Source organism: Plutella xylostella, chromosome 9 (genome assembly GCF_932276165.1).
Source record: "Plutella xylostella chromosome 9, ilPluXylo3.1, whole genome shotgun sequence".
NCBI lineage: Eukaryota > Metazoa > Arthropoda > Insecta > Lepidoptera > Plutellidae > Plutella > Plutella xylostella.
Window position 1 is genome coordinate 4,618,377 of NC_063989.1, and position 19,819 is coordinate 4,638,195.

General features: G+C 37.6%; 1 protein-coding gene across 4 annotated transcripts in view; it reads left to right on the forward strand.

Moving 5' to 3' along the window:
• Positions 1–594: 594 nt before the first annotated feature.
• The window catches only part of LOC105387388 (tyrosine kinase receptor Cad96Ca), a 57,408-nt gene continuing 38,183 nt past the window's right edge, over positions 595–19,819 (forward strand). For all 4 annotated transcript variants that reach the window (XM_048622882.1, XM_048622885.1, XM_048622883.1 and 1 more), the window contains exon 1: positions 595–806. The gene's annotated coding sequence lies outside the window, so the exon portion shown is untranslated. The remainder of the gene's footprint in view (positions 807–19,819) is intronic.

The following is a 19,819-nucleotide window of genomic DNA, read 5'->3' on the forward strand; positions in this document are numbered from 1 at the left end:
AATGAATGGTTCAGGAACCTTAAGTCAAGGAAATGAACCGTAAGTAAGTAACTACATGCAACCAACATTTCAAAATGGTTTCCATGTTAGAGCAAAAACGTGTACCTAGTAACTTAGTACATGGGGTTCCATACCTCAAAAGGAACCCTTATAGGATCACTTTGTTGCCCGTCTGTCCACGGCGGTCCGTCTGTCTATCTGTCAAGAACTCAAGACCCTTTATCTCGGAATCGCGTAAAGACATCCTAGTTGAAATTTTAATCATTTATTCAAGTCTACATAATGGAGCGATCTGAAACTTTTAACGCCTAACATGAAGTTAATTAGACCCAAATAAAAAGGCGTCCATTTTATTGCATATTTGAAATTCTCCAAGTCAATACCACTATAACAGGTGGCTCTAATTGGTCATACACGCTTACCTTAAAGCACATGTTAATGTAATGAAAACTATGAACCAACTCAAACCGCATTCATCCTTATGTCGTAGCTTATAGAAGTGATTGTAACTATGTGAGGTTTTAACGGTATTTGGAAGTGGATGGTACGTCAAGCAAAATACATAAGAAAACCAAAGATGGAGGGGGAAAAGGGGTCTCCACTGTCGGTTGCGCGGCAGTTCCAAGTTGACGGCCAGTCTGCGCAGGCGCCGCTCGCGAAGTGAAACTCCGACCAATGGGAACTTTCTACAGTGAAAGTGTTAGCCTGTGTTGTGCTGAGTGTTTGTGTAAACAATTGCCTAGCAAAGGATTGTGCAAGATGTAGGATGGTTTTGTCTCAACATGTTCGGAAATACCAATATAAAGGTGAGTCAGACAGAGGCTATATTGGCGTGTCACGTCTGGAAATCACGGCGGAGGCGCTTGACGGAGATCGTTTAGAAACTCTGTTTAATTGTAGAGCAGTTTTGTTTAATCGATATCGGAAGTGAAAACTAAAAGTTCTGGCAATTTACAAGGCGATAGATTGTTGTCTCAGTGGAGCCATTGTTGTTAAAACTTAAACGTCAAAGCGAGGTTAAGTTCCGGATAGATTGGATAACGTCGGTATCCAAGCTCATCTGAAGGTCGCGATTCGATTGGTTCAGAGCTTTGTTCGATTAAATGTTTGTTGATCTCAAGGTGGTTGGCATTGATTTTTGCATGGATTTTTATTAACTTTTATATATAGGTATATGTAGCTAATTCTAGTAAGTATAGTAAATATGTGGATATGTACGACTGTAGGTACGTTTATAAACACAATACTTTACGTTACAATACGTTATATTGATTCTGGTGAGTTGATGACTCTATTGTACCTACTCTGATGAATTAGTTTGATGACATCAATTTAGACACGGTCGGCAGTTCCGGATACATTATTATACAACCTAGGTATAGGTAGATATTTACGCCAATGGTTGTAATGTTAAGTTTAAAATAAGCAGATAGGTTAGTACATAAGAGCCTTAGATGCAAACATTGAATCATTGAAGCCTTTTGTAACAAACCATCATAATTAGTGATGGGCCGAATGTGGTTTGAACTGAAGTTCGGCTTCGGCCGAACATTCGGTAAAAATTAAAAGTTTGGCCGAAGTTCGGCCGATCATTCGGTTAAATTTGTTGCTATTGTAATACCATTATACAGGGTGGAATTTCCTCAGTGAAGCTCCCGAAGGCAAGGAGATGTACCCGAAATACTGAACACATTCATAAATTGTCGATGAGATGCCGAAAAAAATCTTATTACTACTATTCTACAGGGTGCAAAAAGGGTATACTAAGCCTAAACCTACATGTACAGCATGGTATATCTAAGCACAAAAATGTAGGTTTACATGTAGGTTTCGGCTTAGTATACCCTTTTTGCAATAATCTGTATAAATTTTAGTTTGTTAATCACGTAAACTGACGGTAGGCCTGGTTCACCGATTTAAAGTCCCTCAGCGTGCTATGGAGAGAGCTATGCTTGGGGTTTCTCTGATGGATCGTATCAGAAATGAAGTTATCCGTCAGAGGACTAAGTCAAAATATGCAAGCTGAAGTGGCAGAGTGCTGGTCATATCTGCCGAAGAACCGACAATCGTTGGGGTAGACGATTTCTCAAATGGAGAACACGAACAGGCAAACGCAGTGTGGGACGCCCCCCTGCACGCTGGACCGACGACTTTAGGCGGGTAGCCGGTAGTGGCTGGATGAGGAAGGAGAGGCCTCTGTCCAGCAGTGGATGATTATTGGCTGATGATGATGATAAATCACGTAAAGTCCAACTATAAAGTCATTAAAATGAAGAGTGCGATTCTGTGAAGACTTTTATAATTGTCAAATATTTAGTTACATTTACATACTTTTCAAAAATAAAACACCGATTGATTATGGCTTTTTGACGGATTTGTGCTTAAATAAATATAATGGATCAATTAAATACAGTCTTTAACAATTAGTTAGGATCCACTTTCCTTCTCAGGACTTTATGGTTGTACTGTAAGTATTTAACTTTACTATGAAACAGCTGTTTTTTTGCAATTTCAGTCAGAACGGTTCAAAAAGTGGCCAAGCATTACAGGTAGACTCACCCGCCAACAAAAACGTCGCTGGAAAAATTCCACTCCTTAATTGTAGAAATACATAGGTGTGCCGAATGTTCGGCAGGTTTAACCGAATTTCGGCCGAAAACCGAAGTTCGGTTGAACCGAATGTCTACCGAATTTCGGCCCATCTCTAATCATAATTATAATATCAAAAGTTTTGTGATTAACTCATTACCCACATTTTAAAGTTATTGAAGCTGAGTTGTTTTATTATTATGGGCTTAAATCCAACAACTGAAATCCATGAATGCATTAACTTACTAAGTACGTAATTACCTATTGTCATCATCAGCCCTGTATCGCTCACTGTTAGGAATATATGCCTCCTCTTGTGTACACCTACGCTAAGTTATCGATCTTCAGACGCTCTTGTCCACTCATAGTGTACACCTTCTTACATATTTTTCCTGTACTTACCTCCTGCGAGTTGACTGGCAGAAAATGTTTTTAGTATTAAATCCACTCTTTGTACTTTTATTTTGTTATATTTGTACAATAAATACACTCACGGGCAAAGTAACAGTTCCACTTACAAAATTAAGACACCAAATGGCCCCTTTTTAAATTATTTATACTTAATAAGAATTTTCAACAAAATATTTTTTTTTTTTAGTTGGTTATATTCTGAATTTCTGATGCACCGTAAAATCTATTTCAATTTTAGAGAAGAATGTGAAGAAGAAGAAGAGCGTCATTAAGTTAGTTTTTTTCTGTTTAGGAGTAATTTGGTGATTTTCTTAATGCAACTTTTTCATTGCCTGTGAGTGTAGGTGAATGCTATTCTTCTAAATAGTCTAGATAGGAACTTACCAAAAAATCCATCTACAATAGAAAATACAAAAAAAAAGTAATTTGAAGAATTATCAACAATTGATTTGTTTCTAAAACTGCGTCCTAAAACAAGCAAAAACGCCAGAGACGCTTCGTCAACTGTGTTTCCCCAAAATAGTGTGGTTCCGAGAGTAGCAGTCGCGATGATCCGTGGCGAATGTTCATGCATAAACTTAGCTCCCGTCCCGGATCAAAGAATGCACGAAAGAATTCCGAATTTCGAAATAGCTATTCCGCAAACCGGAATGCATCTGCATTTCCAACAGGACTATTACAGTCACCGATACATATACGAATAAGATGCACCTACAGGTAATCGAAAGTCTTCCTTTTGACTGACTTGCACTGACATACGTAATATCTGTCTTAGATCTTGAAAATATGATACATTTTGCATCAGAATCAAGTGGCCACAGCAACAAAAGTTTATTAGGACATGATTAGGACACTAAGTTATCTTTTTATTCCTGACACAGGCTTGGTGTGGAGCTTCTTGCTCTTTTTTTCATTTATGTAATGCTACGAAATATATTGAAAAAAAAAAACATCTTTAATTTTGCGACTTCGTTGTCGGACTCTAAAATAGTTAATTCCAAATCAGATCTAAAGTATTTTTATTAAATTTTAATCTAACTTTTACCTTTTACAGTGAGATCCATGTAAAGGTAGTTACTATAACCAAAGAACCGCTCTGTTGACTAATACTCCTTCCACAATAGAATAGAAATAGGCCTCCGAGCCACAAGGCACAGCACAGTCTCCCACACAGCCGACCAAGACCAAAGAGGCCGCATTTCGAATCATTTCTCTTATACTCAACCCGACCGCAAACTTGCAGCCTTGTCACTTGACAATGCCACCACAGGAGGGCTACTCTACCAAAAACGTACGTTGAATGTTACGTGAGTATTGGAAAGCGCAGCAAAGCGAAACTTTATTTTTCTTTAGCTAGAGCTACCCTCCAGTACTGCAGCCATAGCACAGCACCTGTCTTGCAACTGACCCACTAAAACCAGACGGAAGTATAGGGCAAAACACCCAGTAACTGACCACCTTAAGGGAGTTGTTCCAGTAATTTATCTGTAGCGGGCTCAATTCATATCGCTTATTAAATCCGATTTTTGTTTTAGAAACTAGAATAACAGAGCTACATTCCTGAGTAAATAGCAAACATGTAGAAGTTACTCATTTTTTTATATATTTTTGCAAACAAAAAGTAGTGATTTTCCCAGTAACTGACCACTAAAATCTAGTAACTGACCACACTCGATGCCAGTAACTGACCACCAATTTAAAATGGTTTAAAAATGGAATTATGATTAAATCTTATTATTATTTATTTATTTGATTACTTCATGTAATAGTACCGATCCTCTGGTCTCTTTTAATATGTGACACATCACTTTTTCTGAAGGTTTCTTAACTGAAAAGTGCATTAAATTAATTAATCAGATTAATGCATAATTTAAATTATATCTTATCCTAATAATCAACCATTTATTTATTAAAAACACAAGTTTATGCATTTTTTTAATTACTAAAAACAAAGGAATAAACACACATGCACATAGTGAACACGCATTTTAAATTTACAGCTTTCAGGGACATTAAGTGGCCCCAATGTAGAACCTTCAGATAAGTCACAAAAAGGGCGATTTTGTTTGTCCGGAACAAGCCAGAATCAGTGGGACAGGCCCATGAAGCATTCATGGTGCCAGAAACGAGCATTTTCTTAAATATAAAGTAGCGAGCGCTAAAGCCGGTCTTTTCCATATTAGGTATCAACTGATGTGGAGGAGGAATCGTGGCGGATTGTATTGTCGGCCTGGGAAAGCATAAATTCCCCGCCGGAAAAGTAGGCCCTTTCCCCGCCGGTCCTTTCAAGGATGTAGGACCAGAGACAGATGGTTTTCATTATTGCTGAAACCCCACCCAGAGACTTTCAGTGCGGCTAAAGAGTCATTGAGGCTAGCCATTGTAATTATGACCGAATCAGATATTGGGGGTTACTTTTTCAGGATACAAAAAGATGCCTTGACGAACGGGATTTCAATGACTTTGTTGAGGATTTAACTGGAATATTTAGGATGCTGTTGAAACGTGCTTTCGTTGGTAAGTATTTGGCAAAAGACAGGAGTAGTCATTTCTGCAAGGGGGACAGAGAATCTTTGCCTCGTTGAAGAGGCGTCACTGAAGCAGAACATCGCTGTACTTTCTGCATTTTCCGCTGCTGGACTAATGTGTCTGCCAATATAGTATAGCGTTGCCAGTGGATTCCGGATAGTTGTGGTATCGTTTCCAAATGGCTGGGGTGTTGGTCGTGGTAACAACTTATAGAAGAATGCCCCATTTCTTGTGTGCCAATTTTACCGTTTTGTTTGAAATCCGCTGGCCGTTCATAATGCCATTGAAGGGCGTGTTGGTGCACCGGCTGAGGGTGCTAGCATTGTAGTGATGCTTTCTTTTTCCTATTTTGCTGAAGTGGCTATGCCTGTCTTTGGAAAAATGTGGAGGCGCGTTTCGTCGGTAACGTATATTCGGGTCCCAACCCGAATATGAACCTCAATGACGCTATTAACCCGCCAGTGCTCGCGTCAAATTTCGTGACACAAACAGTCGCATGTGGGTCTTTTAGACCCGAAAGTAAATTGATCTATTTTCTCGAAAAAAAAAGAAAATTTTGATATTATTGTACATCAAACGTAAGGTTAGTAATAAATCTATACTCAAATCAAAATTATTTATGAATTTATGGATAAAAAAATATGTTTTGACAGTTTCAAAAGTACTATGCTTCATGTTCTTATTTATCTACATAGGAACATAAATTACAGCTTATTTTTATTAATTTTATATTTATCAATTTAAAAAACTTAGTTTTATCTAAACTAATAACCATTCTTCTCAGTAACAAAAAAATAAATAACTTTTTATATAAAAAAATAATCAACAATCAGCCTTCAAAGTTAACATAAATTTACATACAAAATTACTTCTTCATTGTATTGATTAAGTATATAATTAGGTATTTTCTTCGGTATTTTCACATATTCGGATTACAATTAATGCATAAAAATGCAGTGTGATCTCTACAAAGATCGTCTAAAAGGTTACGTGACATTTCTGAAAAGAAAAAATAATAAAATAAAAAAAATATCAAAAAAATTATACTGACACAAAGCGTCGCTCATGGGTCGAAAAGACCCATACTCACTTTGAATGTCCATCCTGTCCAAGTGCCGCGGGCAATCTGGTCGGGGTGGGGAGTGCGGCTAGCCTATATGGTAACTTAAAGGTACTAGGCACGCCAATTAGTAATATCAAATATTTTAAAAGTTATCGAGGTATAAATAGAGTGCTGGGTCTTTTCGACCCACGCGCGACTATCCGCGGGTTAAAGACCCATCTTTAATAGCGTCATTGAGGTCTTGTTCGCCAAGTGCTTTTGTGCTCGGGGAACCAATTTCATCTGGTTCACAAGCGCTGGCATTGGTTAGGTACGCCTTCAGCTGTTCTGAAGATAGCATTTGAGTATCTTTTCATAGAGTGAGATGGTGAAAGCCATTTGTCTCCTGGTCTTGCATTCTTGAAGGGACTGCTCCAAGGATTATCTTTAAGGAAAAATGGTGGCATCTGTCTTTATCCTGGAGAATCCACATTATCCTAGGCTGATAGTATGCTCCACTAGCGTTTTTATCTTCCTCATCAGCTAATACCGAATCTGGAACAAACTTGGACTTTAAGTTTGAATTCTCTATATTTTAAAAGGTGCTTGCATGTCACCCTGAATTATTTTGGAATGTCTTGTTGATCCTGGTTTGTCTCAGACAAGTGGAATTGCCTTTTCTATACTTTTTTTGCTATTTTGGCGCTTCTTCATCTCGCTGAAAGCTGTAAAAATATATCATATATAATAATACCAGTAACTGACCACCAATTTACCCAATAACTGACCACCTATGTCAGTAAATGGAAGGAGTGCAGATAGAATGCTCATATTTTGACACAAGAAAATGGCACATATGAGCTTTAATATTACGTTCTTATTTTGCCTAAATTCAGCTTCAACCAAAAATCCCAATAACCGACATAGGTGGTCAGTTATTGGAAAATCGCTGTTTTGTCGTCCAGTAACTGTCCACCCCATTAAAAACAATCAAACGGGAAATAACAAGCTGAATCTTATCAAAAACGTAATCTTTATAATTAAATCTATATGGTATAATTTTTTCTTTCAATGATTTCAATTTTTTTCATGGTAAATTTTACGATCAAAAAATTCACTTACCTTAACAAATACGTTAGTCACAACTGCAATTTACTCGGTTCGCGCGCCAACTGAACTTTTTCGATCGCTCACTATCCATCTGTTGGCGGCTGGCAAAATCTTTTGTATCAGTAATGCTCTCAATGAACCACAAAATAGACTGGATGTTCACTAGATGGCCCTGCTTGGCTATATTTCTTATTTATTGGAGTTGAAGAGGAAGGTGGTCAGTTACTGGCACATGGTCAGTTACTGGGTGTTTTGCCCTAATTACTAGTTTTTACTGGAAACGATGAACCGAGCAATGTGTGTTGCTTCAAGTACCTACCTACTAAGAAGTCGTTTTCTTGACGGTGGCTAGTTCAAAAATGTACTCGGTTGGCTCCTATAGTTTCCCGTTAAAGAGTTTATTTTTTAAAGTGTCCCCAGGGAATATTAAATGGACATTTTGCAAGGGAGTTTTTTCCAGCAGTATGAAGGTGCTAACGGTTAAACTTAAATTATTTTAAGTTAATTAACTGCTGGTGTTCCATATTTGATAAATAAATAAATAAATAAATTTTATAATTTACGTGTCCGTTATATTAGTAATTAAAATATGTGTAGAAATTCCTTTCTTACATGTAGGATTCAGGAATCTCAAAACTTCGTAATGAAAAAGGAAAATTATATAGGAATAGGTAAATAAAAATTCTTAGGTAAGTATCTGAAAAATCTCTTGTTTCACAACAAATAATGACGCCGACTCGACGTAATAAAGTCAGATAAAGTACTGATCTTGTATTTGCTTAGCTTCGACTCGAGAAATCCGATAAATCTAATACAATATTCGTATCAACTTTATCTGGTTGTAATAGAGTTCAGTTCAAACTGTATTCATGACTCGGTTTGTGGATGTGAAAGCCGACAATATGACTTAGCGACCATTCGGAGAAGTAGCGCGTACTAGTAAGCAACTATTTCTGTTTTCTTTCTATGTTTTCCACAGGAAGAAAACAGAATGGACCTGTATTAGTTAGCTGATAATTTGTTTTAACGGAGTAGAATAGTCGCGTCCCCTCAATAAAGGTGGAATTTAATCACAGAAACACATCGTCAAACTGAAGTAGTTTGACAATATAATGTGTTTTGTCCGGATCTCTAATAATTTGAGTACCTACATAAATAACCTAAATTTAACATCGGATACGAATTACGAATCCCAGAGCTTACTTCTTTGTGATGAGCACCGCTTACCGTTGTCTGTGTGAAATCTACCACCTCCTGAGTCCATAATAATTATGATTTATTTTTATGATACAGACAATTTCTAACAGGAGTTAGCAAAACTTTTGGAACAAAGATAAAGGTAATTAAATAACTTTTTAAGAGTTATCTGAGTTTGTGAAGTAAATTGATATCGAAGTTGTAAAATTTTCGTGAAAATGAATATTGTGATAGTGTCAGCGACCTGAAACAAAGATTTAGGGCGAAGTTTTTAGTATTCGGAGATCTTTATTATTGTTTGTAAATATTTTCTGCTACTATTTTAACTGAAATATTAAACAGGACGGTAAAAAAGGTGTGTAAAGTAGCTACTACTAAGTCTATTTTTACGTCACGTATTTTTGCTTACATTGCTATTCGGGTGCTCATTATTTTTAACGTCAGTATTAGGGAAGTTTTTATTTTTTGGATTTCTGTTTAGTATTATTTTTATTGCTAAGTTTGCATAATATTCTTTTGTCGAAACGAGATCGTGATAGAGTGACAGGATCACAAAACAAATACACAACATGTATTTGCTTTGTGGACAGGACCTAGAAACAAAGCACGCTGCTAACGAAAGAGCTCAGAATAATGAACCCGGTGTTTGAAAGAGGATCCTGTTCACACGCTCCTTGATGACAGTGTTGCCAACTACAACCTCAGCCTCATTGCAAGTCAGTTGAAGAGAAAGGACAGCGCTAGAGTACTTCAAACATCCTGAACGTTGCATAATGATTTAATCATTGACGTCAGAATCACAGCTACTACGATCGGGTTTGCGTAACAATGTTAAACGGATCTGCGAGCCTTTTGCCACGATATGTATTTTTTTTTTTGATAAATTAACTACCGCTACGGCTACTACTGGGTTGTTTCGTACATTAAGGATAAAATCGTTGGATTAATGTTATTACAAAAATTAGTTTTAAATTCTTGTTCAAAACTTTTAAAAACTTCTTCTGACTAGAATTTTCTTGCGTGTTACGTTAACATACACAAGCGTTACCCTTTAACCTTATTAAATATATGTTTTACACATTAAACAGTTATAATATATACTTACAGTCTGTAGCAAGATTATAATGAGCTGTGAGAAGAAGAGTAATCAAAATGTTATTAAGATGGCAATAAACCTGCAATCGTGTATGTCCTGCAGGGCTGCAGTGGACTATGTGCCTACGGGTTGTTTATGTGAGTGTGATCAAATGAGAGCAAGGAACACCACACACACAGACCAAAATTCATGTCACAACTCTCCGTCCACAATCTGATGCATGGCTGTGAAAGTAAAACACGAGTACGAGAGTTACCTTACCAGTCATCTCTGTAAATTCCACGACATTAACTTACAATAAACTTGTTTTAAACTTTCGTGTATCTGAATGAAAATTCTCGATTTTCTAGCATCGACATTCAAGTAAATGTCAAAACTAATGGGCCTTCTTTACCAATGACAAAAGAATAAAGAGAGGACCTGGCATAAAAATCGGTATTTAAAAATATATCGTCGTCTCTTTTTAACTTATTAGTGTTATCGTACGTAAAAAAGGACAACAGTAGTTTTGTCTTTGCCTAAAATTACAACATTGCGACCGGTCGCCATGTTGATTGACATCCAAACACAAGGTACTTCAGCTGTCAAACAATTTGTTTGTTTACATTTTTCAAGGAAACCGCCGCCATTTTAATTGAAACCAATGTTTAGGTAAGCGCATTTTTTTCGTGGATATGCCAAGTCCTCTCTTTATTCCTTTGTCATTGTTCTTTACCATAAAAACTGACACATGCTAAACCCTGGCAATTTGAATATCTATTTCTTTCTTATCAGTTGTCATTTAGATAACACGTGTGATATTTATAAAACCCTTCATTTTCGGTTAGGGGTTTTAAAATAGATGACATATAGGTCAGACAGAACCGTAGATCTAGTTAAGTTTATTTGCGGCTTCATCTGCTAAAGTCCTCTAGTTTAGTTGCGGCTAACCAGAGCCACCTAACTTTGTCTAAAATAAATATTATGTTGCACGAGAAGCCTAAATAACAACTAAATTTAGGGTGCTTCAGTAACTCAACCGTGTCCTTTTGCTATTTAGCTTTTAATTTAGATTAGCTTAGTTACTGTTTAGATCGAGAGCCTCCGTTTCAGTATTAAAAACATGATGTTCTAAGTACTAAGTTAGTAAGTACTCACGTGACGGATCGCAAACCGAAGAGAGCTGTTTTAGATTTTTTTAAATTCAGTATTCTCTAATAATGTTTATCGTAGTCTATGTAGTCCGACACAAACTACCAGAGTAAGTACCTACTACATCTAGAGGGATCCTTCAATTCATAATTGTGTGACAGGAAAAAAAAGAAACACTCACACCTTGTACTAATGTACTCCTTTGCGGGGTAGGCAGAGGTGCATTGCTGCACCCACTTTTCGCCAGTGTTATGTTAGTCCCGATGTTATAGGGGACGGGCCTATTGCCATTTTACGGGCACATCCAAGATCTGAGAACAAATATCTGTGTTTTTAACAAATATCTGCCCCAGCCTGGAATCGAACCCGGTACCTTCGGCTGAGTAGTCAGGGTCACTAACCACTACGCCATTCGGTCGTCTACTACGCCATTCGGTCGTCTACTACGCCATTCGGTCGTCTACTACGCCATTCGGTCGTCTACTACGCCATTCGGTCGTCTGTGTGACAGGATTCGAATCCTCAAATGAGAGGACGAGATCTCACTTTGATATTAATACTGAGTAAAACATTCTGGCAAGTGGTATTAAGTAATTAATTAGTAGATACACTTTCCACAATAGCTGTTGCAATAAAAAGAGATGAGATTAAGCAATTCATTCTACTGCTTAAGCTTAATGTTTCCCATTATCCCTTATTATTTACCTAATGGATAGTTTATCGTTTGGCTAATTGATTAGATAATTAACTTTGAGCTTTTGAGCTGATATAAGTAATATAATTTAATATAGTTGATTAAGTAGGTTGTATTTAGATTCCATGGGATTCATTCAAATCACGATTTTCTATAACTAATTTATTTTAAATTAAAAGCAGGTTGTCACGAAAACTAAGCTTTTGTTCAACCACTTTTGGAATTCTTCGCTCCATATTACAAAGCCACATAGCCATTGGCCAACCAAGTTTCTATGGAGCTGCAAATATTTGTTTGGCATATTTTCAAACTCCCGCCCTGTCGGCTGATTTTTTTGTTTTATTTGCGTACATATTATTTCCGCTGGACCGAAAAGGACGGCCGAGGACAGAGTGTTGTGGCGCTCCTTGGGACAAGTCTTTGTCTAGTAGTGGCCAATTAAGGGCTGATGATGATGATAACACGCATATACAATAATTAAGAGGTTCAAATGATATAGAAATTCAAGGGCAAGTGGAACTATTTCATTGCTCGTGGGTGTGTTAATCTCACTTTCATATTATACAGTGTGACTTAATTCTAATCCGTAAACAGGGGGGAAGCATAAGGTCCATTTTAATCCGGCAGCGGCAAACGAGGGTAATTCTCATACAGCGAACGTAGGATACCCAAATTGGTTTTTGACAGTATCAATAGAATTACGTATCAAATTAACTTTTGCATCGCAGAAAATAATATTACGTATTCTGTTATGTACGTGTCGGCAATATGGAAGCTGATGACAAGGACGCGGGGAAAAAGGTGCAATCAACAATATTGTACAATAATATGGTCAAATTATTGATTGAAATTGTTTCATAAAGGTATTTAGTTCATTGTAGGTTGGTACAATGGATAGTTAAGTCAAATGGATAGACGCATAAAATACGTAATATACAGGATGTTGCAAAAAGGGTATACGAAGTCGAAACCTATACCATGGCTTAGATATACCATGCTGCACATGTAGGTTTCGGCTTAGTACCTATACCCTTTTTGCAACACCCTGTAGATCTCATCCTGTCATCGATAAGTGTTGTTTTTACCTACATCCTAAAAATTTGATTAAGATTATCATTTTCACAGTACTTACTGGCAGGATTTAGATAAATTACAAAATCCCTCTGACCCACTTTTCTCTGTAATTGATATTATTCATAAATTGATGCGCAAATTCTGGGAAAATATTGTTTTGATAGCCTTCGCTGCTCTGAATTTGAAATGCTCAATGAGTGCCAACCTTACAACGTGATTTAATGTTGGTTTGCCAATTATTCATATAAAATGAAGCGAATTTTGTAATATAATATTAAAAAAAACATTTATAAAGAGATATCTACTTACATCTCTACACTAACGACATGTTATAAAGGAAAATACAAAAACTACTATATCGATTATTTCGAAGTGTGATTTGATTTATAAAACTATAAGTTTTATCACTGGCTACTAAGCCCTACTCTTGTGTTTATCACCGACGCAGAGAAGACAGTATACGCCATGGGTATAAATTTTAAACCTTTCAACACGTCGTCACCTAAAGTGGCTGTTGAGTGTGGCTTTGGCAAGCAGGAGGATCACTCCAGCTTCAAATCAAACTTTCGGAGCTCTGCTGCATGAAACGTACTGAGAGCTCTCCTTCGTTCGTCTTTTGTGAAGCCAGAGTAGAGAGTCATCATCACGTCATCATGTCCCATCACGTCCGCACTGCTGGGGCTAGGCGCCTTCCAATGAAGGAAGGTTTTTAGGCCTAGTCCACCACGCTGGCCTAGTGCGGGTTGGAGGACGTAGAGTAGAGAGTCATCATTAGCCAATAATCATCCACTGCTGGACATAGGCCTCTCCCAAGGAGCGCCACAACACTCGGTCCTCGGCCTTCCACATCCAACAACCGGCTACCCGCCAAAGGTCGTCAGTCCAGCGGAGTAGAGAGTAACCCTTCAGTATAGAGCTCTCCCTCGTTCGTCTTTTGTCAAGCAAGAGTAAAGAGTAATCCTACAGTATTCGAGCCAATGGCTATTTGGTTTGCGTGGACACGCGCCGCTCGCTCTAACGGGAGCTGGTCACGCTGAGCGCGCCCCGGTGCGGATCGGGCCGTCCACTACGTAAATACTAGTTTTTTTTTTCTGTTCTGGTGCAACGGCCAGCTGTATTGATAGGCCTGGTCTGGTTGGGAAGTAGAAGAATTTAAGAGCTCATGTTGTTCGTAAAATATTTCTTTTTCAAAATGACTGTGTGTAACATAAAATAGGTAAGTAACAGAAATAGAAAGATAATTACGCTATAATGTAACAAGGGATTTCAATAAAAATGTGTAACATTTTTTTCTATATTCTATAATTAAGTATTAAAAGAGGTTTGTTTAGAGTACTTACGTTGCTAACTGCTATAAAATCATATGTATGTAGCTAGATAAATTACAATAAATACCTACATTGTTCAAAGGTATTTATTAATGATCTTAATGTGAGTGACTCCATAATACCACGCGTGCATTACATACCTACATATTGAAAACAGATGAATCTAGAGTCTGACATCGATGAGTCTGAGTTCTTCGTCAAATTTGCTTGCGAGTGGACGTGTCGGTCGCTGCCTCCTTGATGGTGTACGCGCTGCCTGGAGCACCCTGAATTTGGAGCCTGTCAAGGAAGCCTGGGGGCGAAGCACCCTCGCTGCTGCGGAGCGCCCAGCCGTGTCACCGTCGGGTGAGCACATACAATTGAAAAAAGTTTTTTCTGTGCACTTGGGATTCGAACCTCCGGCCTTCGGCTTGCGGGTCGGCCTCTCGCCGATTCGACCAACGGGGTGAGTGCAGCTCGCGACGAAATCCTCTTACACTATCATTTGACTTATCGCGTTCCAAAGATCACCAAAAGAGGGCGCTGTTAAGAGTTTTACGATACTGCAAACCAAGATCGCTTCGCTTTCGCACACTACGAGCTACGCCTGCTCAAGATACGCTAATCTTGCATTTTGCTCTACGCCCAACGCCAACTTTGCGCTTCCAAATCAACATGCCTCGTTTGCGACGTTCACCCCCGCCGCTTGCATCACCGAGCACGGTGAGAGAACCTCAACTAGGATCCAATATGTTTGAAGCCCTAGGATCTAAGGACTCGGAGATTGAAAATAAGTTGACATCTCCAGTGCCTACTAATTCCTCCCGTACTAAAAAACGACAGCGGCCTAGCGATTCCCCTACATCTGAAAAGGACCAATTTGACCAGCTAAGAGACGAACTGAGGGATTTATTTTCCTCATGGAAGGATGAGCAGGGTAAAATCCTACAAAATCTTATGGCAGAAATACGAGAAGTTAAATCACAAAATCAGGCCATAAAAACTTCTAACAAAGAAATCGAGAAATCCATTGATTTTCTTAATAGTAAGTTTGAAGACTTGAAGAACCAAATAAACAGTCTCGAAGGGGAACGTAAGGAATGTAGAAACATGCTTACTAAAATTGAAAATAAAATTCAAGACTTACAGTGTTCCTCGCGTTCGGCAGGAATTGAAATTCGAAATATGCCAATGAAAGATAAGGAAACAACTACTGATTTATTGGAAATTATTTCAAAAATCGGTAAAGTCGTCGCACTCGAAGTTTCCCCAACGGAGATCCGTGACGTCTACCGTCTACCAGGGAAGGCTGGGTCAAATAAAACTATCGTCGCTGAATTTGCTACTGTTCACAAGAAACAAGATGTCTTGCTCGGCATTCGCAGCTTTAATAGGAGCCGCCGCCCTGACGAGAAACTCAATTCTACACATTTAGGACTACCGGGAACCAAAACTCCAATTTATGTTGCAGATTACTTGCCTCCCAACTATAGGAAATTGGCATACATGGCCAGAGAGTATGCTAAAAATAATGGCTATAAATTTTGCTGGATTTCCAATGGCAAAATTTTCCTTCGCCGGGATGCTGGCTCTAAACAAATACCTATTATTTCAGAGAATTGTATTACAAACCTAAATTCAATGACACAATGACTAGTGTTATGCCTACTCTCCGCATGCAAGTCCAAGACTTTAAAGTTTATTGTATTCTTATTTCGTATTATAAACTGTGTTATTAGTTGCTTAATCTCATTTATTGTCTGTAAGCACAAAATCCCGGAAATTTTGCACTTTATAATTAAACTTAGGAGAACTATTCACATCGTAATTATCATTCTGACACTTTCGACTGCTCAGGTTGCCTATTTGATTGAATTGACATATTATTATTATGCTCTCATAATCATAATGACAACTAACTGTTTATCACATCAACATGAATCAATGTTTATTTTTATCTGGCAAAATAACTTGTTCTCGCTGGCTGGTTGCGTTTTTTGCCGCGTCTCTAACTCAACATAATCAATGGCTAATCTAGATTTAAATAAAATCTCGGAGGATATTGACATGTTAACGGTGTGTAATTCATACAAATGTTCAACCGATTCATGCCTCAACTTTTTAATAGACAACAGTCACTCATTAAATATACTCCAATTAAACATTCGTAGCGTAAATAGTAAAAATTTTGATTCCTTTCTGGTCCTCTTACAATCTCTACGAAACAAAATTGACGTTATTGTTTTGACTGAATGCTGGTTGATTAAATACAATAAAGTGCCTACTATGTTTGGTTTCCAGGAACATCTAACTAGGAATAATAAAATTCAAAATGATGGTGTTGTCGTTTATGTTAGAGATGGCTTATCCTGTGAGATCAGTGAACCTAAATTTGACGAAGCAAACTGTTTGACTATTAAATTTAACACCCTAAATCTGGCCGTAATATCTATCTATCGATCACCATCCTACAAAAAAATCGATTGCTTTATAAATGATTTAAACGACGTACTTTTTTCTTTAAAGCAATATCAGAGTATCGCTGTTATCGGAGATATAAACATAGACATAAAAAAAGATAACGTTGATCCTCATTCACATGAATACTTAACACTTGCAGCTTCTCATGGACTTTTACCAGGCCATATTTACCCTACTAGATTAAAAAATTGCCTAGACCATGTTATGCTTAAGTCCAATAAAACATCATCATCAATAGTCCTAGAAACTTACATCACTGACCATGAACCTGTTATTTTGTGTTTTGATGCCAAAAGGTCTTCAACCAAGAAAGTAGTTAAAACATCTCTCCGAGTTGACTATTGTGCTATAAAAAGTCAAATTGACACAGCCGACTTGTCCTCAATCATGAGCATATCTGATACAAATGAGGCAGCTGAGAAACTTGTCTCTACTATTTCGAATATTATAAAAGATAACACCACGGTAATCAATGTCAGAAAAAGGGACCGAAACATTAAACCTTGGATCACGCCGGGACTTCTCAAATGTATTCGAAACCGCGACAAAATGCACTTAAAACTTAAAAATAACCCTACCAATCTTATCATCAAAATAACGTACAGTAGATACCGAAATTTTTGTAATGGCTTAATAAAAAAACTAAGAATTTCATATCAACAGGAACAGTTTACGAAAGCTAAAAACAATCCTAAGGCCACCTGGGAAGTTATAAAAAATATATGTGATACCCAACTTTCAAAATCATGTCCAGTTGAATTATTAAAAAGCTCACAAAATGTTTCACAATCTGTTAACTCCATTAATAAGTATTTTGTAGACGTTGGTCAGAAGCTTGCTAGCAAAATTCAACTACCAGATCAAGCACCCCCAAATCGGCCTAGCAGGCCTCAGAGCCAACTTAACTCCTTTGCTCTATTAGACACAGATCACGCAGAGATAGAGAAGCTCGTCAAGGAGCTTAGGCATGGCTGTGCGACAGGGTGGGATAACATACCGAGTAGAGTCATAAAATCTTCCGCTCCTAAATTAATCCCCTATATCACCCACATTTGCAATCTGGCGCTAAGTTCTGGAGTATTCCCGTCAGTTTTTAAAAAGGCGCTAGTTCATCCCGTTTTTAAGGGTGGGGACAGGGACAGTGTCAATAACTATAGGCCAATCTCTGTTTTACCAGCTCTATCAAAAATCTTGGAAAGATTACTGAACTGCCGTCTTGTCAGCTACCTCGAAATAAATAACATTCTGGCCCCTAATCAATTTGGATTTAGGTCAGGTCTATCTACCGAAGACGCTGTTGCTTTTCTTACAGAAGAAGCTGTAAAAAGACTGGATGACAGGAAGAAAACTCTCGGTATTTTCCTTGATCTCTCGAAGGCTTTTGACACTGTCTCTGTTCCTAGACTTCTGTGCAAGATGGAAGACATCGGTATTCGTGGCGTAGGGCTAAATATATTTAGAGACTATCTCAATAATAGATCCCAGGCTGTAAAAATAGGACCTTACATTAGTGAACAAGAAATTATAACTTTTGGAATTCCTCAAGGTAGTATCCTTGGGCCGACTCTATTCCTGATCTATATTAATGAATTGTGCAATCTTCAACTAACTAACTGTAGCATCTCTTCATATGCCGACGATACTGCCTTGCTGGTTCATGGAGATGACTGGGATAGCACTGTGCACCATGCTGAAAACGCCATTCATCAAGTTATGAACTGGCTTTCTTTTAACTTATTGACCTTAAATTTAGCTAAAACTAAGTATATCGCATTTAGAATGCGAAATACCAAGAGCATTCAACTGGATAACCTTGCCATCGCAGCTCATAACTGTAACAGATTGGGGCTGGATTGTAACTGTCCGTCACTGAGTAGAGTCTCCAATATCAAATACCTGGGAGTTTTTATCGACGAAAACCTAAACTGGAGCGTCCATGTTAAGTCCGTGATAGCAAGGGCCCGAAAAACAATATATATATTTAAAAAACTGCGTGGCTCTGCAGACAAAAATACCTTGATGATGGTATATTTCTCCTTGTGTCAATCCTTGTTCTCCTATTGTATTCCAGTGTGGGGGGGATGTTTTAAAACAACCCTTATTGAGCTGGAGAGAGCGCAGAGAGCTGTTCTGAAAGTTATGCTCAAAAAACCATTTATTTACCCAACGGTAAAACTACACTCAGAACTTAAGGTTTTATCAATCAGACAGCTCTATGTGCTCTCTATCGTTCTTCGTAAGCACACCACAGTGCCATACGTTGGAATGCATAACGTTACCAGGCGCCGGGATGATCTGGTGTGCCCCACTGAGAAAACAAGAACGGAGTTTGCTCGCTCGCAGCACAAAATTGCTAGTGCGCGACTCTATAACGTTATCAACAGACTCTTAAACATTTATCCCATTAACAAGTATGAATGTAAACAAAAAATTACAAATTTCCTTTATAAACTTGATTACTGTAAAACAGAACAATTAATTTCAAATAAAATGAATTTCCTGGACTTGTGCTTGCATTTAGAATTATGAATCAATTGTAATCTGCCTAGGACATATATCAATATCTTTAATTATATTTGTAATAACGAATTTTTTTTAAATAATTAATTGTAAATATCTTGTATTTTTATTTTAACTATTACTTTAATATTTACTTATTATTATTGTAAAACATATTTTAAATTTTAGATTAATTTTTACTTTTGTCTTTCCCGAAAATTCCGTCCGTCTGCTTGCTATTTTGTAATTGTTGCTCAGGCTACGCGATGTACATCAGAAGAACACTGGCTCCTAAGATACAGGTTACCCTAGTTTAGGAGCCAGGGGTCTTATTACACAAAATGAATTTGTTCTAGCCTAATTTATTTTATACCATTAGTAATTATTGGAATTTTTTGTTATGTAAACATAATTATTATTGATGTAAATGTAAATTTATGTTATGATTCTTATTGTTGTAAGGCTTTATGAATAAATAAATTATTATTATTATTATTATTATCGATAACTGGCAACGGGTAAAACTGGCAGCCCTTTATTCAATGTCATAAACTGTTGCCTTAAGAGGAGAGTATACCTTGGCGATTCTAGCGAAATAGGTATTTAGGAAAACATTTGCTATCGCTTGTGCTCTAATGCCCCGGGCACGGGTGCGATAG